This window comes from Miscanthus floridulus, chromosome 17 (genome assembly GCF_019320115.1).
Source record: "Miscanthus floridulus cultivar M001 chromosome 17, ASM1932011v1, whole genome shotgun sequence".
In the NCBI taxonomy this organism is placed as follows: Eukaryota; Viridiplantae; Streptophyta; class Magnoliopsida; order Poales; family Poaceae; genus Miscanthus; species Miscanthus floridulus.
Window position 1 is genome coordinate 73,727,499 of NC_089596.1, and position 24,516 is coordinate 73,752,014.

A 24,516-nucleotide genomic window follows, 5' to 3' on the forward strand; every position below is an offset into this window, starting at 1 on the left:
ACCTGGTTCACCCTTTCAGTTTGACCATCAGTTTGTGGGTGGTATGCTGAGCTTCTGAGAAGACGAGTACCCAGACATTCCTGAAGTTTCTCCCAGAAATGAGAGACAAAAACTGACCCTCTATCAGAGATGATGGTGAGAGGAACTCCATGTAGGGTCACAATCCGATCAAAGTATAACTCCGCATACTTCTTGGCAGTGTATCTAGTATCCACCGGAAGGAAGTGGGCAGACTTGGTGAGACGGTCCACAATGACCCAAATAGAATCAAAGCCCGTGGAGGTGCGGGGTAAACCCACAATGAAATACAGGGAAATATCCTCCCATTTCCAAACAGGAATGGGCAAAGGCTACAGATATCTAGGAGCACGCATATGATCTGCCTTGACTCTATCACAAGTGTCACACTCCGCAATGAACTGGGTGATATCTTGCTTCATGTAGGACCACCAGTACAGTTGGCGCAGATCATGGTACATCTTGTTGCTACCAAGGTTGATAGACAACTTGGAATGATGGGCTTCTTGCAAAATCTTTCTTTTCAGCTCTTTATTGGATGGGACCACCAGTCTATCCTTGTATCTCATGACCCCTGCCCATCAATGCTAAAATGAGGTCCACACCCTTCAGCTAGCAACTTCCTGATGTGAGGAATCTCTTCAGGGTCTTCCTTCTGCTCCCGAATTATTTGCTCCAGCAATTCTGAGGTCAATGCAATCTGAGCTAGCACCTCTGTGTGGTGGAGTGATAAGGGTATTTCCTCAACCTGATGCGACTTATGACTCAAAGCATCAGCTACCACATTGGCTTTTCCTGGATGATAATGGACTTCCAAATTATAATCCTTGATTAACTCTAACCATCTCCTTTGCCTCATGTTCAACTTAGACTGAGTGAAAATATACTTAAGGCTCTTGTGGTCAGTGAAGATATGCACTTTGTTGCCCAACAGATAATGCCTCCAAATCTTCAGAGAGTGAACTATAGCAGCTAGCTCTAAATCATGGGTGGGGTAGTTCACCTCGTGCTTCTTCAGCTGGCGCGAAGCATAAGCTATCACGCGCCCATCTTGCATAAGCACACATCCTAATCCCATCTTCGAGGAATCATAGTAAACATCAAAGGACCTCTCAATATCTGGTTGGGCCAACACAGGAGCAGTGGTCAGAAAAGTCTTCAGGGACTAAAAAGCTTCTTCATAAGCTAGACTCCAATCAAACTTAGCTTCTTTCTAGAGCAGCTTAGTCATGGGCTGGACTATCTTGGAGAAATCAGGAATGAAACACCGATAGTATCTAGCTAGCCCAAGGAATTGACGAATCTGGTGCATAGACCTGGGAGACTTCCAATCTAATACATCTTGCAGCATGCTGGGATCTATAGAAACGCCTTCAAGTGTCAACACATGTCCTAAAAACTACACTCGATCTAACCAAAACTCACACTTACTGAATTTAGCATACAGCTGGTGCTCCCTTAGTCGAGTCAGTACTATCCGGAGGTGACGGGCATGCTCTTCATCATTCTTAGAATAGATCAAGATGTCATCAATGAAAACTACCACAAACTTATCCAACTCCGGCATGAAAATTGAGTTCATCAGGTACATGAAGAAGGCCGGGGCATTGGTGAGACCGAAAGACATCACTAGGTACTCATACAACCCATACCTAGTAGAGAAAGTTGTCTTTGGTATATCCTGTGGCCTGATCTTGATATGATGGTAGCCCGATCAGAGATCTATCTTTGAGAACACCATGGCACCAGCTAACTGATCAAATAAAGTATCTATGCAGGGCAAAGGATACTTGTTCTTAACTATTACCGCATTGAGGGGCGGTAATCCACACATATCCGCAGAGTACCATCCTTCTTCTTCACGAAAATAGCCGGGCAACCCCATGGTGAAGAACTCGGGCGGATGAAACCTTTGTCCATCAACTCTTCTAGTTGCTTCTTCATTTCTGCTAGCTCTCTTAGAGCCATGTGGTACAGACGTCTGGATATAGGAGTAGTACTAGGCTCAAGCTCAATGGAGAATTCTACCTCCCGGTCTGGTGGCAATCTAGGAAGATCTTTAGGGAAAATATCTAGGAACTCACATACTACTAGAATGGAGGTAAGATCAGGAATGACTTCAGCATGGGCAACAACAGGTAAGATTGGTTCTGAGGGTATGATGAGAGACATCCTATCCTCAGAAGAAGGAAGCCGTAACTCCACACTTCTTCTCTTCATATCCAATGCTACCCCATACACCCACAACCGGTTCATTTCAAGAATAGCATCAATGCCTTGCCCAGGCATTATCATGAACTATAGACGGTAAGTGTGGGTGGCTAATACCAAACTTACTATATCCATGCGGGTATTGATGAACATCTGAGAACCTGCAGTACGGATCTTATAGGCATACGGTATAGCCAATAGTGATAAGTTATGTCGCTCTACAACCCCCATGCTCATAAAGGAATGCGATGCACCAAAATCAAACAACACCAAAGATGGATAGGATTCGATGGTAAACATACCAGCCATAACTGTCTCCTGCTGCACAACCTAATGAGCATCTGTGAAGTGCACCTGACCAGATCTACTAGGCACCTTCCTCTTGATGATAGTCCTCTTAATCAGCCTACAGTTTGTAGACGGTTGAGATGACTGAGTTGCCTGCTGCTGAGGACACTCCCTAGCATAGTGGCCATCCTTGCCACACTTGAAACAAGCACCAGGCTTGTTCCTAAATCTCTAACGAGGTGGGATCTGCTATCCCTGAGTTTGCTGGGGCTGCACCTACTACGGAGGTGCCTTGTACTGAGTAGAGGCAGTATGTGACATCTGCTGGGGTGATCGGAACGAAGGCCTGCCGGATGGTTGATAGGGCCCCCGCCTAACAATTTGTACCTTCTGTGAATGAGGGTGGCTAGAGGGTCCAGCTGCCACCCACTTCCTCTTCCAATCCGCCTATGATGCCCGCTGAAAACCCTCAAGAGCAATAGCAGCATTCATGAGAGCCCTAAAGTTCTGATAGTTCCCTAGATACAGCTTCTCCTAAAGTGAAGGAGTGAGACCACGAAAGAAGCGGTCCCTCTTGTCATCCGTATCCACCTGACCACCAGCATACTGAGCCAAGTGGTTAAACTGGGTCACATACTCCATTACCATCCTGCTTCCCTGGCGTAGCTCCAGGAACTCAGTCACCTTCTGGTTGATAACACCAGCAGGGATGAAGAACTTGCGGAAGGCGGTGGAGAACTCCCACAATGTTGCCGAATGATCTGGTAGCTTTGTGGCCTGGAAAGTCTCCCACCAGGCACCTGCCGACCCCAAAAGCTGCTGGGACACAAAGTGCATCTTCTGCTTGTTAGCCACACCGAGCAGCCAAAACTTCTACTCTAGCGTGTGAAGCCAGTGCTCTACCTCCAAAGGCTTGTCTGACGGTGTGAACATGGGCGGGTGGGTCTTGAGGAAGTCCTGGTAAGAGGGCTGTCCCTCAGGACGGCGAGCACCACCCCCATTCCCACCGTTGCCCCTAGGTCCTCCACGGGCAAGACCCGTGATGGCCTATGCCATAATCTCCATGGCATGAGCTGTCTCCTGATGAGCAGTGGCTGACTCCCAATGAGCAGCCAACAACTCCACCATGATCTCCATGGGGGACATCGGCGGAGGTGGTGGTGGCGGCGGGAAAGGATGAGGAACTAGAGGTGGAACCTCCTAAGCTCCCCTATTACCACGCTCAAAGGCCCGAGCACTGTCACCATGGCCCTCGTTGGCCACTCCCAAACTGGTGCTCCTGCGTCTAGACCTCAGATTCATCTATAAGAGAGACGAACCATCCATTAGGACACCTTCTCGATCAGAATCCAGGGATTAAAGAGATGATGGCACATTTATTAAAGCATTCATTTAGTTAGTCCTACCAATTTACTACTTTCATTATACGTGAAGGGGGATTTATAGTTCAAGTAAGATGCTATTATATGATGCATGCTTCGACCTATGCGTTCACTCAAGCTAGAATATAGCGGCATTCGTAAAATTTTCGGCACACCATACGCTCACTTTCCGTGTTCTAAACGATTTCCTATGCAATGTAAGTCAGTGTACCTACAGAAAACTGATTAAATAAAACCAGTGCCGCTATCCTAGATATACCATATAGCTAGGGCTTATACTTATATAACTTAACTTAATCGCATCCTACTTTTCACAAAACTTTTGTTGGTCAAATTTTTAGTTTTGTAAAAGAGTGAGGAACTCGTGACCATTATTGGCTCTGGTACCAACTATGGCAGAACCGCCCGAAATAGCGTACTTACGGAGGCGCTCGTCTTCCACCAGACACTAAGCACCCCGAAAGCAACTACAGCGAACAGTGTCCGTCGGGCACACCCCGAGGGAGAACCCGAAAGATCCACATTTTTCCCAAGGATCCAATAATAAGAACGAGTTACAACACAAGTCCATCTCATACATTAGAGTTTCTTAAAAAGTACATTATTACAATACCAAATACAGAGTGCGGAATGATAAACAACGAAATATTAAAAGATAACATCTAGCGATAAGATAACGAGGATTCCATCTGAGCCCACCAGAAGGATCCTCCACACAAGGTACTCCTTAAGCATCACTGTGGCAGAACCACCTAAGTTATAGGGCCCACATGCACCTATCACTGTCCGGCGACCTTTGACATCTATGCATATGTTTCCATGAACTTAAAAAGACTGTCGGGTGTCCTCGAGGAACCCTGAATCATCCACGATTTCTGAGCAGGATCACGTTACAGAGTCATTGCAGTATTACAACATTTATTCAAATATCAAAACCAGAGTAAAAACAGCGGAAGTCTTACGATAACATAGTTTACAAACCAGTTATTTCAAACCTTACAAACTAAGTTCTTTAATTATTACAAACCATAGTAGTAGTGGAGTGGCATAATTAATATATACATAACACACAAAATAAACATCCTGCCCAAGGATCACACATTTACTTCTCATCGTCAGAACGAACGATAGTCATGCAGCACGATCCAAAACAGATATGCTCATGAGGCTCACCTGCAACAAGGGGTCAACGAACCCTGAGTACAAAAGTACTCAACAAGACTTATCCGAAATATTAACTGATAAACTCAGTAATATAGGCTCAGGGATTCAAGGTATAGCTTTAACAATGATCAAAGTTCTGTTGCGTAAAAGCTCTTTTAACAACATTCTTTATATAGAAAACTTCTCAAGAATTATATATAAATCTGACACGATCCGCACTGAGATCATGAAACTTCATATTCAGCACCTTCACAAGCCTTATTCAAGTTCCAGTTATTAATTCTACGATGATGAACAGTGAGTTGAGTCTCCATAACCGAGGAGCAATGACGATTCGAACCGATTATAAACCCAGCTGGGAATTCCAGACCACACGACATATGCAGGTCTCTGACCTCCATATACCAACCTACCCTCGGATCCTCTAAAACAAGAACGGGTCCGCGCCACCCGAGAACACAGTACTCCACCATTCCAGCCCATGGCCACGTGGGTACACGCTATTCCCGCCATCTCTCCACTCCCAGTGTGTGAGTAGCCATTCTCGTAATAGAATTGCCAAGTTCAGGCTTACCGGAGTATGTGGTTAGTACTACAAATTCTCACCTCATACAATTCAACAACGGACGTGCCTTAATCGACACAGGCGGAAAGAACCCGCTCACAAGACCTCCATGTCTTGTGGCTCACACGCACCGAGTCCGCCCGGTCTAGATTTATTACTCTACATTCCCATATCACATGCTAACATAATTAACCAATGTTCCATTTAAAACTTGCAGGTGGCAGGTAGTCACCCAACTTTCATCGTTCTACGCATAGCTAAGCAAAACTAGGCATATACGAGTTTAAAACTGATAAAATGGTAAATATGGAATAACAAGGGTGGTAATGCACCAATTAGGCTTTTACTTAACTCTTAATCACTTAATGCAGTAACGGAAAGCAAAAGCGAAATTAATTTGTAAAACACAAGGTAGGGTTGTATGCATCCGGGGCTTGCCTTCGTTGACGGAAAAGTCCGATTCCTGCGACGTTACACAAGTATTCGATCCGACCTCAACAGACGGATTAACCTCTTCAACAGCTTGATTAACTACCACATTTTCACCTTCGTTCACTACACGTAACAACAATGTCATGTTTAACATGATGCGGAATACGAAATATGATGCTCGATGATGGATGCAAAATTAATAATTTGAATACAACTTTCCTTCGCGGTACAGTTGCAAGTCAAACAAACTAAATCTTTTTCATAACACATATATCAACTACCAAGGATCATTAACAACAAATGACCCGAGGTCATCACTCAATCCAAAAGTCCAAACAAAAACCTAAATCATTAAAGGTTACTATTTGCTTTTATGAATTAATTATTTAATTCAAAATTATGAAATAAATCAACTTATTCTGATTGAGCTCAAAATTTTAGTACATGTTCATTACATGTTAACTAAGTGGCAAAACAAATTTTAGAATTTTTGGATAAATAAATAAGCCTAGAAAAATCATGGAAATCCATTTATGAATAAATTGAGAAATTTTTATCACATTTAAAAATTACTGAAAAACATTATTTCATATTTTTCTTAAATACTATACCTCACAGAGAAGTCACTCAAAAATTTTCATAATTTTTGGAGCTCTAAATAAATCTACACAAAAATAACAAAAATAGACACTATTCATTCAAATCTGAAAATAGAAAAATCCATTTGAACGCTGAGTCACTGACAACGGGTCCCACATGTCATCTTCAACCTCCGACGTTGACCACGGCAGCGATGGCTCTGACCAGAGATAACTCGCCGACGGTGAGTCCAATGGCGATGGCCAAGGTACCAAAACGTTCACCAAGACTAGGCGCATCTATTGACGTCCCTACTTGATCCGATAACGGTCCTATGCTAGCTCAACGTCGGCCATGGCGGATGTGGTGGCACGGCAGTGCTACGCCGGCGAAACGAAGCCGAAAACGGGGAAACAGAGGGCATGGGAAGGTCCAGTAGCTCACCACGAACACGTTCAAGCAAGAATTAAGGCCGGAGAAGCAACGGTGAAGCGGGGCGGCGTTCACAGCGATCACGGCGGTGTGAGCAATGGCGACGGCGGTGTTCCAGTGGCTGTGGTGGACAAAACGAGCAATCAACAAGATATTAAGCACCACGGCATCATGGAGAAGCTGAAACAATGCTTCCTGAGATCAGAAGCTCACCGTAGAGTACTGGCCACGACGGCGCTCGCTCGACGGGGACTCTACCGGCCGCGAGGAAGAAGAGCGTGGTCAGCGAGTTCCCGGCGAAATCAGCCAACCACAGTTGGCTGGGTGGATGCACAAGAGAAAGACGGAACTGGAATGGCCTTTACTAAGACAACCACGGCGCTAGGGAGACGGTGCGGGCTCACCGGAGCTATGGCGATGGCGTCGGCAAAACAGAGCAAGAGAACGGGGCCAACGGCGACGGCCTGGGCTAAATAGAGGAGCTCAGAAGCGCAAGGAAGCTGCGCTGTGGCCTTCACCGTGCCAGCGCAACGCCAAAGACGGCCATGACCGCGCCTAGAAGCAAACCGAAGGTCGCCGCCGGTGTAGCTTGAGCGGTGAGTACTGTTCATCGAATTTACAAAATTGCGCTCTAGTTTGAAACTCAAATTACTCCCAAATTTTTGCAACAACTCAAAAATCTCCAAATATAAAAGTTGTTCAAAATCAAAAGTTCTACAACTTTGCTTTTATAACCATCTCCTAATTTGGTCTAGATTTTGAAATGAACTTTTGAATTTGAATAGGGAAATTTACCGAATTACGCCTTTTTGATTTACTCAAAAATTTTCTAAACAACTTGAAAAACTCCAAAAACAAACTTTGTATAACTTGCCAAGCTCTACACTTTTGCTTTTGGGCCCAACCCCAAAATATGCTTAGATTTTGAAATGGATTTTCAGGGTAGGGTTTAAATGTTGAAAAGCGGGGTTTTCTGGAAAAATTCAAAATCCAAACAAACATTGAACTTGAGTCAAACAATACAATGCAACACATACCACATAAATATAAACTTGTTTTAGCATATGCATCTCAAAGTTTCACCAAATGCCAAATGCTTTGCAATGCATATGATGACATGTCAGATTTTAATATTTAAACACCCGAGGTGTTACAATCCTTCCCCCTAAAAGAAATCTCGCCCCGAGATTCAAAGTCATAGGGTAAGTAATGGAAAAGGAAATGTGTCACGAGAACACATACAAACTCTGTCCATAAAACAGTCGAGGTTACTTTACAAAACACAACTTGTAGCAACCGAGCTCAACTAACATTATTCTATTCTATATTGACGCTAGAAATTCTGGAAACTTTTCTAACAAGTAGTCTTCTGATTCCCAAGTAGCTTCCTCTTCTGAATGTTGATTCTATTGTATTTTATAGAACTTGATTGTCTGTCTTCGAGTAACACGATCTTTCTGATCTAACACTCGGATAGGATATTTGGAATAAGTTAAATCCGGTTCTAGTTCCACTCCTTCAACTTCAACATTCTGTTCAGGCACTCAGAGACACTTCTTCAATTGAGAAACATGGAACACATCATGCACAGCTACAAGATGTTCAGGTAATTGCAAGCGATATGCCACTTTTCCATACCTTTCCAAAATTTGATATGGTCCAATATATCGAGGTGCCAACTTTCCTTTAACACCAAAACGGGTAACTCCCTTCATTGGTGATACTTTCAGATATACAAAATCTCCTTTGGTAAATACCAATGGTCTCCGTCTTCTATCTACATAACTCTTTTATCGGGATTGAGCTATCTTCAAATTTCTCTGTATTTGCCTAACCTTGTCTTCTGTTTCTTTCACAAGGTCAACTCCAAAGAATCTTCTTTCTCCAGGTTCAGACCAACTCAATGATGTTCTGCATCTACGACCATAGAGTGCTTCAAATGGAGCCATTCTAATGCTTTCTTGATAACTATTGTTGTATGAGAACTCGACCAAAGGTAAGCATTCATCCCACTTATTGGAATAGTTAAGGACACAACACCTTAACATATCTTCAAGTACTTGATTGACTCTTTCTGTCTGTCCATCAGTCTGCGGATATAAGCTGTACTATACAGAAGTTTAGTACCCAATGAAGAATGCAATTGTTTCCAAAAGTTGGAGACAAACTGTGTACCTCTATCTGACACAATAGTCTTGGGTACTCCATGCAAACTGATGATTCTTGCTAAGTACATCTTGGCATATTGGATCGTAGGATATATTGTCTTGACTGGAAGAAAATGTGCTGACTTAGTGAGTCGATCTACAATAACCCATACTGAGTCAAATCTTTTTGATGTCTTAGGTAGACCAACAATAAAATCCATACTTATGTCCTCCCACTTCCAAGATGGAATAGGCAATGGTTGTAATTCACCAGCAGACCTCAAATGTATATCTTTCACCTTTTGACAAGTATCACACTTCGCTATATATCTAGCAATTTCTATTTTGATTTTAGTCCACCAGAATCTTTGCTTCAAATCATGGTACACCTTGTTGCTTCCTGGATGGATAGATAACCTAGTAGCATGTGCCTCATCTAGAATTGACTGTCGCAACTCAGGAACTTTTGGTACCACCAGGTGATCCTTGAACCACAACACATCTTCATTGTCAATGCTAAAGCATTCTGCTTTTCCATTCTTGACTCTTTCCTTAATATGGGCTATACCCTTGTTTTCCTTCTGAGCAGCAATAACTTGATCTCGAATAGTGGCTTCAACAATTATGTTGGTCAAACTTCCTTGTTGAATTACTTCTACATTCAACTTCTCCATTTCTTGACATAAATTCAAATCCATTGTCCTCACTGTCAGACAATTGCAATAACCTTTGCGACTGAGGGCATCTGCAACTACATTTGCTTTACCGGGGTGATAATGTACTTCCAAGTCATAATCCTTAATCAGTTCTAACCATCTTCTCTGTCGCATGTTCAACTCTGACTGAGTAAAGATATACTTTAGGCTTTTGTGGTCTGTATACATATGACATGTATTACCAAGCAGGTAATGCCGCCAAATCTTTAGAGCATGAACCACAGCTGCTAACTCCAAGTCATGGGTCGGATAGTGTTCTTCATGTTGCTTAAGTTGCTGGGATGCATAAGCAATGACTCGACCTTCTTGCATCAATACACATCCAATACCAATACCTGAAGCATCACAATAAATATCAAACGGCTTCTCGATGCCAGGTTGGGCTAATACTGGTGCAGTGGTTAACAGTCTCTTCAAAGTCTGGAAAGCCTCCTCATAATCTGATGACCAGACAAACTTAACTTGGTTCTTCAACAATTCAGTTATGGACTTTGATATTTTTGAGAAATCTGGAATAAACCGGTGGTAATATCCCGCCAAACCCAGAAAACTCCGCACTTGATGAACTATGGTTGGCGGTTTCCAATCAAGCACATCCTTCACTTTGCTTGGATCAACTGCAACTCCTTCGGCTGACAAGACATGTCCAAGAAATTGCACTTCCTTAAGCCAAAAATCACACTTGCTGAACTTGGCATATAGTTGATGTTCTCTCAAACAAGTCAGAACAATTCTGAGATGTTCCGCATGTTCTTTCTTATTCTTGGAATATACTAAAATGTCATCAATAAACACCACTACAAACCTGTCTAGCTCAGGCATGAATACTGAGTTCATTAGATACATGAAATGAGCTAGAGCATTTGTCAAACCAAAAGACATTACCAAGTATTCATATAATCCATATCTTGTGGTAAACACCGTTTTGGGAATATCTTCAGGCTTTATCTTGATTTGGTGATATCCTGATCTCAAATCTATCTTGGAAAAAACTTTGGCTCCGGCCAATTGATCAAAAAGCAGATCTATCCGAGGTAATGGATATTTATTCTTGATGGTCACTTCATTCAACGGACGATAGTCAACACATAACCTCAGGGTCTCATCTTTCTTTTTCACAAAATTGCCGGACATCCCCAAGGTGAGGAACTAGGTTGGATAAACCCTTTCTCAATCAATTCTTGTAACTGAGTCTTCAACTCAGCCAATTCCTTAGGTGGCATCCTATAAGCTCTCCGAGAAATCGGAGCTGTTCTAGGTTGTAACTCTATATTAAACTGTACATCCCTATCAGGTGGTAGACCGGGTAAATCTTTAGGAAACACATCCAGAAATTCACACACTACTGGAATATCTCTGATCTCTTTGACAGCAGTTGCACAAATCTTGCCCACTGATCTTCTTAGGGTTGGAAGTTGGATAAGAAGTTGAGAATTACTATCAGGCAAATTCACTTGTAAGGTCCTATTCAAAGCATCTATAACAGCCTTATGCTGATACATCCAATTCATTCCCAAAATTACATCTATATCCTGATCCTTAAGGATAATCATGGTAGTGGGAAAAATATGCCCACCCAGGTTTACGGGTACCTGGTATGCCATTTCCTTAGTACATAGACGTCCCCCGGGCGACTGTATAAAGAAACTTTCCTTTGTTGCCCTAATTGAAATTTCATGCTTCACGACAAATGTTCTATTGATGAATGAATGCGATGCGCTAGAATCAAAAAGTATAACTGCAGGGTGATTGGCAACAGGAAACATACCCATCATCACTGGCTCCCCTTCTGGAATTTCTCTAGCTTGAATATAGAACACCCGTGCTATCTTCCTCTCATCTTTGCCCTTCTGAGCATTCTAATTGGGGTTCTTGTTTGGTGCCTGACCCTATTGTTGATTAGCAGGGGCCTTCTGATAATTTTGATTAGCCTGCCTAGGATATGGACATTCCCTGGAGAAATGACCAGTTCTTCCACAATTGTAACATGGATAGTTGTGACCCTGGGATGTTGGAGCATTGCCACCAGGAGCATTGGTTGACTGTGAACTCGGATAGGTTATAGCAGGACGGACATTTGACTGTTGCCCAGCTTGGAACTGCGGCGGACGATAAGGAGGACGATTATGATGTACTGGATGATAAATCACCCTCTGCCTCTTCTGATTTCCACCAAAAGATCTAGACGACACACTCTTTTTCTTTTTGAGCTCCTTATGCAGCCGATACTTTGATTCTAAAGCAATTGCAATATTTACTGCCTCATGATAAGTAACATTAGTGCAAGTGGTCATCATAGTCTGCAACTTGGTATTCAGGCCTCTCATAAACCACCTCTTCTTCTTGGCATCAGTATTGACATGTTCGGATGCATATTGGGATAGATGATTAAATCTTCCCACATACTGCATCACGGTTTGATCTCCTTGTTTCAAAGCAAGGAATTCATCTAGCTTCATAGCCATCACTCCTTCAGGGATATAATGGGCTCTGAAGGTAGTACGGAACTCAGCCCAAGTTATTGGAATACCAGCAGGTTGCATAGCCACTAAGTTTGCCCACCAAGCACTTGCTGCTCCTCTAAGTTGTTGGGCGGCAAACGTAGGTTTTTGATACTCCGTGCATGGGATAAGGTCAAATTTCTGCTCCATGGTTCGAAGCCAGTCATCAGCCTCCAATGGTTCATCTGCCTTGGTGAACACTGGGGGTCTTGTGTCTGTGAAATCAACATATGTAGCCTCTTGTCGGTTATGGTGGCATCCACGGTTTCCGTACATCTGATTCTGATTACTCTGGGCCATCTCATGAAACAAACGAGAATTTTCAGCCGTCACATTGACAAGTGCAGTTATAGCATCAGCTAAATTGGTTGGAACAGGTGGCGGATCTAGAATACCATCCTCATCTTGTGAAGTTCCAGGAATATACGAACCCCGCGTATGACGCATCTGCTCATAACAAACCAAACTTTATTCACATGTCTTTATTGAATTGTACCAAAGCTTACTCTAGACACATTACAAAGAGTTTACTAATGTACAAACAAACCCACGAGTACAAGAATAAAACTACTTAACTTAACTAGAGCTACTATTATACAACTCTACTCTTTTCCTCAATTTCTTCAAACTTCAGGCTCGGTATCCATTCCGGAATTATTACCGCTTTCATCATCACTTTCATCGATCATTACTAATTCTTCAGGATCTTCTTCTTCTTCCTCTCCCGATTCATCATCATCAGCAAGGATGACACCGGGGTCCATGGCATCAGCTTGAGGCTCATGATTCGGATTTAGTAGATTGCTAAGCCTATGAACTTCTTCATGTAGATATGTATTATGTTCTTCTAAATCTTCTACATAGAATTATATCTCATGAGTTCTAGCTCTAGCTACATTTTCCCTGTGCCAAGCTTCATTTCTTCCCTCCACCGTACGAACTAACATACTTTCGCAGTTCCTATGCGCGGTGGTGAGCTGCCTCAATTGACCCTGTAATTCTCCTATTTGTATAACATCCAAAGCCCTATCTCTAATAGATTGTGCTAACTCCACAGAAACCCTCAGTATCTCTGCTTGGGGATCAGGCCTAGTACTGCTACTGCTAGCACCATCATTTCTAGGGGCAAGTTGGTGACGAGGAACTCCTTTAGGTCCGGTGGACTTACGGGGCGTCATCTTGGCACGAGCCATACTGTAGGAAGCCAATTTAATCCAAGTAAGACCATTAGATCAAAATCTAAAAAGTAGCTAAAATGGATTACATTTCTCAAACCAGACTCACTGCTTAACTCCAGACTAAGAGGTGAAGGAAGTAACGAGTGAATTATTCCTGATGCATGAATCGTTCTTACGAACAAAAACATCAAAGTTTATAATGCACATAAACAACATTTATTTTTATATAGGGCATAGTATAATTACTACTCCACCACACAAAAACCTTTTTAATCAAATAGGGAATGGTGAGAAAGAAATAAGATAAGTCAGAAGCAATTTGGACTAAATTACCAAGCTAAATTTAGTCATCCAAATCATTTTGAAGTTTTTGTAAAATAATACAACAAAACCTTGTAACGATCGCTCTGATACCATTCTGTGGCAGAACCTCCTAAGTTATAGGGCCCACATGCACCTGTCACTGTCCGGCGACCTTTGACATCTATGCATATGTTTCCATGAACTTAAAAAGACTGTCGGGTGTCATCGGGGAACCCCGAATCATCCACGATTTCCGAGCAAGATCATGTTACAGAGTCATTGCAGTATTACAACATTTATTCAAATATCAAAACCAGAGTAAAAACAGCGAAAGTCTTATGATAACATAGTTTACAAACCAGTTATTTCAAACCTTACAAACTAAGTTCTTTAATTATTACAAACCATAGTAGTAGTGGAGTGGCATAATTAATATATACATAACACACAAAATAAACATCCTGCCCAAGGATCACACATTTACTTCTCATCGTCAGAACGAACGATAGTCATGCAGCACGATCCAAAACAAATCTACTCATGAGGCTCACCTGCAACAAGGGGTCAACAAACCCTGAGTACAAAAGTACTCAATAAGACTTATCTGAAATATTAACTGATAAACTCAGTAATGCAGGCTCAAGGATTCAAGGTATAGCTTTAACAATGATCAAAGTTCTGTTGCGTAAAAGCTCTTTTAACAACATTCTTTATATAAAAAACTTCTCAAGAATTATATATAAAGCTGACACGATCCGCACTGAGATCATGAAACTTCATATTCAGCACCTTCACAAGCCTTATTCAAGTTCCGGTTATTAATTCTACGATGATGAATAGTGAGTTGAGTCTCCATAACCGAGGAGCAACGACGATTCGAACCGATTATAAACCCAGCTGGGAATTCTAGACCACATGACATATGCAGGTCCCTAACCTCCATATACCAACCTACCCTCGGATCCTCTAAAACAAGAATGGGTCCGCGCCACCCGAGAACACAGTACTCCACCATTCCAGCCCATGGCCATGTGGGTACACGCTATTCCCGCCATCTCTCCACTCCCAGTGCGCGAGTAGCCATTCTCGTAATAGAATTGCCAAGTTCAGGCTTACCGGAGTATGTGGTTAGTACTACAAATTCTCACCTCATACAATTCAACAACGGATGTGCCTTAATCGACACAGGCGGAAAGAACCCGCTCACAAGACCTCCATGTCTTGTGGCTCACACGCACCGAGTCCGCCCGGTCTAGATTTATTACTCCACATTCCCATATCACATGCTAACATAATTAACCAATGTTCCATTTAAAACTTGCAGGTGGCAGGTAGTCACCCGACTTTCATCGTTCTACGCATAGCTAAGCAAAACTAGGCATATACGAGTTTAAAACTGATAAAATGGTAAATATGGAATAACAAGGGTGGTAATGCACCAATTAGGCTTTTACTTAACTCTTAATCACTTAATGCAGTAACGGAAAGCAAAAGCAAAATTAATTTGTAAAACATAAGGTAGGGTTGTATGCATCCGGGGCTTGCCTTCGTTGACGGAAAAGTCCGATTCCTGCGACGTTACACAAGTATTCGATCCGACCTCAACAGACAGATTAACCTCTTCAACAGCTTGATTAACTACCACGTTTTCACCTTTGTTCACTACACGTAATAACAATGTCATGTTTAACATGATGCGGAATACGAAATATGATGCTCGATGATGGATGCAAAATTAATAATTTGAATACAACTTTCCTTCGCGGTACAGTTGCAAGTCAAACAAACTAAATCTTTTTCGTAACACATATATTAATTGCCAAGGATCATTAACAACAAATGACCCAAGGTCATCACTCAATCCAAAAGTCCAAACAAAAACCTAAATCATTAAAGGTTACTATTTGCTTTTATGAATTAATTATTTAATTCAAAATTATGAAATAAATCAACTTATTCTGATTGAGCTCAAAATTTTAGTACATGTTCATTACATGTTAACTAAGTGGCAAAACAAGTTTCATAATTTTTGGATAAATAAATAAGCCTAGAAAAATCATGGAAATCCATTTATGAATAAATTGAGAAATTTTTATCACATTTAAAAATTACTGAAAAACATTATTTCATATTTTTCTTAAATACTATACCTCACAGAGAAGTCACTCAAAAATTTTCATAATTTTTGGAGCTCTAAATAAATCTACACAAAATAACAAAAATAGACACTATTCATTCAAATCTGAAAATAGAAAAATCCATTTGAACGCTGAGTCACTGACAACGGGTCCCACATGTCATCTTCAACCTCCGACGTTGACCACGGCAGCGACGGCTCTGACCGGAGATAACTCGCCGACGGTGAGTCCAATGGCGATGGCCAAGGTACCAAAACGTTCATCAAGACTAGACGCATCTATTGACGTCCCTACTTGATCCGATAACGGTCCTATGCTAGCTCAACGTCGGCCATGGCGGATGCGGTGGTACGGCAGTGCTACATCGGCGAAATGAAGCCGAAAATGGAGAAACAGAGGGCATGGGAAGGTCTAGTAGCTCACCACGAACACGTTCAAGCAAGAATTAAGGCCGGAGAAGCAACGGTGAAGCGGGGCGGCGTTCACAGCGATCGCGGCGGTGCGAGCAATGGCGACGGCGGTGTTCCAGTGGCTGTGGTGGACAAAACGAGCAATCAACAAGATATTAAGCACCACGGCATCACGGAGAAGCTGAAACAATGCTTCCCGAGATCAGAAGCTCACCGTAGAGTACTGGCCACGACAGCGCTTGCTCGATGGGGACTCTGCCGGCCGCGAGGAAGAAGAGCGTGGTCAGCGAGTTCCCAGCGAAATCAGCCGACCACAGTTGGCTGGGTGGATGCGCAAGAGAAAGACGGAACTGGAACGGCCTTTACCAAGACGACCACGGCGCTAGGGAGACGGTGCGGGCTCACCGGAGCTATGGCGGTGGCGTCGGGAAAACAGAGCAAGAGAACGGGGCCAACGGCGACGGCCTGGGCTAAATAGAGTAGCTCAGAAGCGCAAGGAAGCTATGCTGTGGCCTTCACCGTGCCAGTGCGACGCCAAAGACGGCCACGACCGCGTCTGGAAGCAAACCGAAGGTCGCCGCCGGTGTAGCTTGAGCGGTGAGTACTGTTCATCGAATTTACAAAATTGCCCTCCAGTTTGAAACTCAAATTACTCCTAAATTTTTGCAACAACTCAAAAATCTCCAAAAATAAAAGTTGTTCAAAATCAAAAGTTCTACAACTTTGCTTTTATAACCATCTCCTAATTCGGTCTAGATTTTGAAATGAACTTTTGAATTTGAATAGGGAAATTTACCGAATTACGCCTTTTTGATTTACTCAAAAATTTTCTAAACAACTTGAAAAACTCCAAAAACAAACTTTGTATAACTTGCCAAGCTCTACACTTTTGCTTTTGGGCCCAACCCCAAAATATGCTTAGATTTTGAAATGGATTTTCAGGGTAGGGTTTAAATGTTGAAAAGCGGGGTTTTCTGGAAAAATTCAAACTCCAAACAAACATTGAACTTGAGTCAAACAATACAATGCAACACATACCACATAAATATAAACTTGTTTTAGCGTATGCATCTCAAAGTTTCACCAAATGCCAAATGCTTTACAATGCATATGATGACATGTCAGATTTTAATATTTAAACACCCGAGGTGTTACAATCACCTACAACAGGGGTAAATAAACCCTGAGTACACAATATACTCGCAAGACTTATCCGACCAGTGGGAATACTTTCCCAACTCCAAGGAATATGCTAGGCTTTATGGTTGCTGGTTTTCTTTAGCAGAAAGCAATACTAATAGTGAGTCCTTATTGATGCTTTATTATTATCAGCCGTATTAAATTTTCATCTAGTCAATCTATATAAGCACATGTTCTACTTTCAAGCAAGAGTTGAGCAATTGATACTGTTCCTTCTCCTTTTTCACTTCTAGTTCTTACTACGGTGCTAAACCGTAGACAAGCCGTACTGGATAACCCGGCGATTTGCGAATCAATGTGCCCAGCTGGGTGCCCCGAAGACACACGCCCCGCTTGTACCCCAAGCATAAGCAGGACTAACCCACCACTCTCCTGTCCCAGGTGTCTAGGTCCCTGTCCAAACTTGGACTCCAAGCCCCCGCCCCTGAGTCCTGGACTCAGTGCGGTGCAAGGACCTCCTCCACCTCCTCTTCCCATCAGTCGGTCCAAAAAGAGCTGGATCCGCGACAAGAGAGCAGCGAGTCTTCCCTACGCCCATACCCAAGTATGTGCTCGGGACAATAGTCTGTGACTTGCCTAGAGTCATATGCAATGACTGGTCCTTAATCGACACAGATAGGGAAAAAATGTAACCGGACTATGCCCTGTTGGCCATAGGACACAACCCCTTATACCCACCAGTACCAAATCCACATCCCTGTCCGGTCACCATTTTTCCTTTCCATTATTTCATCATGATATCATAGTTTAATCACCTATTTGCGAGTAACGACAAGTTACTCACGCTACCGACATCCTGAGCATAGCAGCTACTCGACCTATACTAGTAGGACTCATGGTGGATATATTTATGCATGTAGTTTCCAAAAAATGCATGTAACGTAAATGCATATCATATAAATATATTCAATGATCATTTAAAAATAGGAGTTATGCACCGGGGCTTGCCTTGGGCAGGTGCCGGGTCAACAAGGTCAGTACCAATAGTCTCTTGGGCTCCCTCCTATGTGAAGAGCTCCTCCTCATACTCCTCGATCACCTCATCGTACTCCGGCTCACAGACGGGTACGAAGTCTACCTGTTCGTGATCTACATGAAATGATGATGCAATGATTAACACTACGGCAACAGCCTCTCTAAATGCAAAAGTACATCTATTAAACTACTAAGTGAGATCTACCCACTAAAGTCTAAGCTATGTACCGTCACCACCAACAAGTATTAAACATGGCATCTATTCTTATAGCAATTACCAATGTTCCTACTCCGAACGCTAATTTACCCTATATGCAATAAAGCAAAGGTAATAGTCACTCTATCTAACAACTCGTTATAAGGCTACAAAATTTACAGCAAGCACATAATATCCTAGTGAACATACTGTAAAATTTCTAACGCTAAAACTATCACCGATTTGCCATAAGAATTCATACAAACATTAATCTACATAATGCTAAGTCTTCTAATTAGAATTTATGAGCCTATAATCATAACAGCTAGCTATGAACTAACTACACTAACAGATAGATGGTATTTTTGTGAACCTAACAAAAGTAGTTTCACTATTTTTGGACAACCACGCAATTTACGACGATTTATCAAAGTTGGATTCATAACCAAAATGAATAAGCATTTCTATCCTCTGGAAAAATAAGAAAACCGAATTCTCTTACGTCGGCCCACACCACGCGGCTCGGCCTAGTGCGCCATCCTGCCCGCGCGCGGCAGTAGGCCACCGTGCGGCCCATGCGGAGGCGCGGCCCAGACGACCAACGGCCCGCGACGGGGAAGGCCTGCGCGCGTTGCCAAATATGCACGGGCACCCACGAAGTCCTAGATAATCTCCGCGAGCACCAGAGCACTATTTCCTCAGTCTACCATTTTATAGCTGCACCCTCCCTTTTCTACTTCTTCACCACAGCTAAGTCCCTGGCCCCCAGGGCACGCACCGCCGCGACGGCGCGGGCACAGGACGGCCACGCCGGTGACACCCGAGTCCTCAAAACCTAACTAAGGGGCCGATGAGTACATCCAAGGCAGCACATGTGGTCTAGAAGCGGTTCGGCGAGCAGGGGCATCGTCTCGGAATCCCTCCCTGGCGGTGAGCCCAGACCTGTAATGGCGGAGGCGTTCCCGTAAGCCACAGGGACAACGAGACAAACCAAACAGCTAATGAGCTCGAGTAACCACCCACGAAGGCCCTTGTGGTGATGGTCTAGTCGGAGGAAGCCTGAGTAGTGCTGGCCGTGTGCGCACCGACGAGTTGACAGCGCCCGGCGATGGCACGACCGCGGCGGTGGTGGCTGGCCTGCTATGAAGCTACGGCTACGGTGCGCGGGGTCCTCAGGAGGGTACGGCGAGGTTGTGGGTGCACTGAATCGTTACGAGATGCACTGAGTGACTGGCTCGCCATTGGAGGGCGTTCGCCCAGCCTTATGGAGCCGGTGGGGCGGGATTATGAAATTTTGGCCCTATGCAAGGGCATACACAGCAAGGTGGGGACGGGACGTAGCCAGACACCTAACGAGGCCGAGCCTAAGCTAAATTGGAGTCTACTGCTATGGTCATGGCGAATCGAGAAGAATCGCCTCGGTGGCCAAGGGGACAGTGGGGCAGGGGAGGTCATGGGTTGGCTCGTCTGCGGCGTCAACGCTCGGGCCAATAGCACCACTACGGGATAGCGGGACAGACGAGTCATCTGCACAGCCACTACGGCAAGGCAACGAGCGCAGTATGGCGCCGTCGCGTCGGGCAGCGCTAGACAAAAGAGGTAGCACGACATCGATGCCGAGGTGACGGCGGGGCAGGTTGTCGCCCAGCGCACAAGCAACCAACAAGATGTCAATGGACACAGGACCGGTGGGACGACGGGCGGCATGTAGTGCGGGCCCAGCGTGCTCCTAGCCAATGTAGTGCAGAAGCAGGGCATGGCGCTGCAAAGTTGGTCAGCGGGTAGTAGCGTGGCCGAGGCCGGTAGCGGGGGCAGGCGGACCTGGCGCGCAATGCCAGAGCCACGCGCGTGCCCGGTAGGATGGAGGACGCGGTGCGCGCACGAACGCGGCCGGCACGGCAGAGCGCTGGCAATGCCAGCAGCATGCCAGGCCAACGGTGACCGCGCCTAGTGTCAATTCCAGTGACGCGCACGCTTTTTAAAGCAAGCAGAAAACTTGTACACGATGCTCCAAAAGCCGAACTAACTATTCGATGCACAAAAGGGTACATTAAGCTATCTAACGGAGCCAAGATATTGTCCTACTACTTAAGCCGATCGCTCCACAGAGCTTGCCAAAAGTGGCTTCGTCGACCACCTCCAAAACTTACGCGAACGACGTTGAAACGAATGATTCCGTGTCAGAATCCAAACCCAGCCTACTCGAGGTACTAACCAGCTATCCTTGTCCGACCACACCTATTTTATCACCGTTAGCCAAACGTTCTTTAGCCTTTTTGTTTCTAGAGCAATTCGATTACACAGTATTATATGAAACGTAACCACGGACTCATGTTTCGTATGAATGTTTCAAGTGCCGAACATTGAGTTATACTTTATGTCATACACATATGCACATAATTTAGATGCTTACGAAATGTTTTAGCAAAACATTACAATGTAACATCGGGGTGTTACAGGGGGGGTTAGTCGGCTAGCACCTTCTTCAAGCCACTTGTTGCTGTAAAATCTGCATTTGGTAATTTAGCATTACAATTTAGAAGATGAGCAACTAAAAAATAAAGAGCAAAGAATCTGAATTCTGAACTATATAGTGTATAGTGTTACCTTGGATTGAGTGAATGAGCCAAACAATGCAGTGGATTATTGCCTTTTGTCCACCTAGCAATCAATATATCATGAATAACAGAGTAGAGGTCTCACTCCTCATTTGGTTCCTTCCCTTCATACAGATATATCTCTTTCTTCACTTTCTCAATCATTGAATCCCACATCTCATAGATTAAGTGAAGACACGGGGTGTTGATGTCCGCAAAGCGTATCATATCATAGATAGGAGTAGTGATCCTAAGAATGTAATCTACATTGCCCCACCAGACATCACTTAGTATTTTTTTCCTTTACATGTTGGGCAGTTGAAGCATCCTCTCTGTAGATGCTCCATTTGTCACTAATCACCATGTGTTGGAGAGCTGCTTTTACCTCAACAAACTGTTTTAGCATACACACAACCGATGCAAATCTTGTTTCAACAATAGAAAGCAACTTCAAATGGCTGAACTCATTGAACATGGAAAGACACATGCCATGATTCATTATGAAATTCTTGATCATAGTAGCCTCAACTTTAACATTGTGTATAAATTCTAGTTGTCCCCAAACATGCATATCCTCATCAGTAGGTGTCCTTGGCAGTTTGGGTTCACATATATTTTTCATAGCAAGGTTGAGAGTATGCACTACACAAGGTGTCCAAAATATGTGATCATATTCAGCTTCAATTAAAAGACCCTCACCTTTGCAGTTTGCAACATTATCTGTGATGATTTGTACCACATTTTGTTGCCCTACTTCATCAATAATAGCCCTCAACTTCTCAGCAATATATTCTTTTGACTTATATTCTCCTTCACAAATGTCAGCCCTCAAAAACATTGGAGCTTTCTCAGAAACAACAATGAAGTTGATGATTGGCCTCCTCTGAGGATCTGACCAACCATCACTGCAGATTGTGACCCCTTTCTTTGGCCATGTGCTCTTTGTACTCTCCAATAGATGCTCTATGTGCCTTCTTTCTTGCTTCAGGAGTGATTCCCTAGCAATGTTATACCCAGGGATTGAGTAACCTTGCAAATTGCGGCTGCAAGCAAATGCAAAAGCTTCTCTAAAATATGGGTTTCTTAGAAAGTTGAAAGATACCCCTCCAGAATACATTGCTCTAACAATTAAAGCATCCAAGTGCTTGTGGTCTTGCAATGCCCAAGAATTTTCCAATATAGAAGCAGGTCCCCTCTTGTTCTTCTTGTTGTAATTGCCTAAAGAAGGAGCTACAGGCAAAGCAATGGTGCGTGTCTTTGCTCTTTCCACCAGCTCCTTGCACCTTTCCACTTCCCTCCTCATCTCACTCAGCATTTCATATGAAAACCTTCAAACATTTGATAATCCCCTTCCCTAATTTCTACAGCAAATGAGCTTCAACTCTAGTGTAGCTGTTGCTTTTTTCCAATGGACAATAGTTGCATCTCCAAAGAGCATTTCCTCCACCAGCTTTAGGCCTCTCTAGAATGGTGACATGATCCCACAGCGGAGCCTTGATATCAGTTGTTTCTCTAGACCTAGATCCCACACTACCACTAGCAGTAGCACTGGCTACACTACTCAAATTTGGAGATGCCATACTGGACAATGAACATTGGACAAAATAAAAAAGGCTCTAATCAGTAATTAGGAAGGGGTAATGGCCTTTGGCCTAATGGGGCAGGGCGCATTGCCTCAGCTCTAAATTGGATTGTGGAGGGAGAGGAACTCACCTAAGCAGGGGGCTCCTTGTCGCCGGTGAGGGCAGAGGCGAGGGCGGAGGCTGGTCGCCCGCCCGAACCGTCTTCTCCTGGAACGCGCTCGTCGGGGCGTACTCATCCTGGAGCACTAGCGAGGCCTTGTGGGTCTATGGTGACATGCGGGCATCAGCAGCCCTAGGATCGATGCCCGACGGGTGCACGCTCGCGTCTGTCCTTAAGCCATGCGTGGCGGAAGGGAACGGGCTCTATGGGGGCGAGCTACATAGGCTGGCGATGAGGGCGGAGACTGGTCGTCGGTGAGGTCGGAGGAGGACTGGTGGCCAGTGGGAGGCAGACCTACGCGAGGCAGAGGCGGAGGCGGCTGTGTGAGGTGGAGGCAGAGGCGGCTGCACGTGGGAGAGACTGGGAGACGGGAGAGACTGGTGAAAGCTCTAGTTTGGTTTTGGTGAATTAATGAAACCCTAAGTGCTAACCTATTTTATCAAAGTGATTATGAGATATGTGGCACTACTCCAAGTGATGAAGAAATTGTGAAGATCATGATGATGGTGATGCCATGGTGATGATCAAGTGCTTGGACTTCAAAAGAAGAAAGAGAAACAAAAGGCTCAAGGCAAAGGTATAAATGGTAGGAGCTATTTTATTTTAGTGATCAAGACACTTAGAGAGTGTGAACACATTTAGGATCGATAGCCGTACTATTAAGAGGGGTGAAACTCGTATAGAAATGCGGTTATCAAAGTGCCACTAGATGCTCTAACTCATTGCATATGCATTTAGGATCTAGTGGAGTGCTAACACCCTTGAAAATGTTTGTGAAAATATGCTAACACATGTGCACAAGGTGATACACTTGGTGGTTCACACATTTGATCAAGGGTAAGGAACTTCACCGACGGAGTGTTCGCCCATAGAGTGCGGACAGTCCGACGGTGCCACCGACGCCCTATACAGAAAAGACGGAGGTCATTGTAAGTGATCGGACACTGGCCTCGGTTGGACTTCCGCGTCCGATCAGTAGAAGTTGCAAAGACGCTGGCGTCGGTCTCTGATCGGACACTGGGTCACTTAGTGACCGGACGCTGGAGGGTTGTGTCCGGTCCTGCTGATGTGGCAGCGCACAGACAAGACACCGAGTGACCGAACGCTGGGTGAGTCCGATCGAGCATGACCGGACGCGTCTAGTCGTGATTTCTCACTTCTGGATGCTTACTGGAAACGACCGGACGATGAGGTCCAGCGTCCATCATCACTTGACCGTTGGGATCGGGCACTCAGTATTTGAAGAGAGGGGACATGTGGCGTGCATCGCACGACCGGACGCTAGGGTCCTGCGTCCGGTCAATATGACCAGAGCTTTCGGTCACCCCGTGTTGTGCCCAG

At 44.1% G+C, this 24,516-nt stretch overlaps 1 pseudogene; it reads right to left on the reverse strand.

Moving 5' to 3' along the window:
* LOC136518236 (uncharacterized) overlaps window positions 1–23,012 on the reverse strand; it is a 28,396-nt pseudogene extending 5,384 nt beyond the window's left edge.
* Between the last annotated feature and the right edge of the window lie 1,504 nt (window positions 23,013–24,516).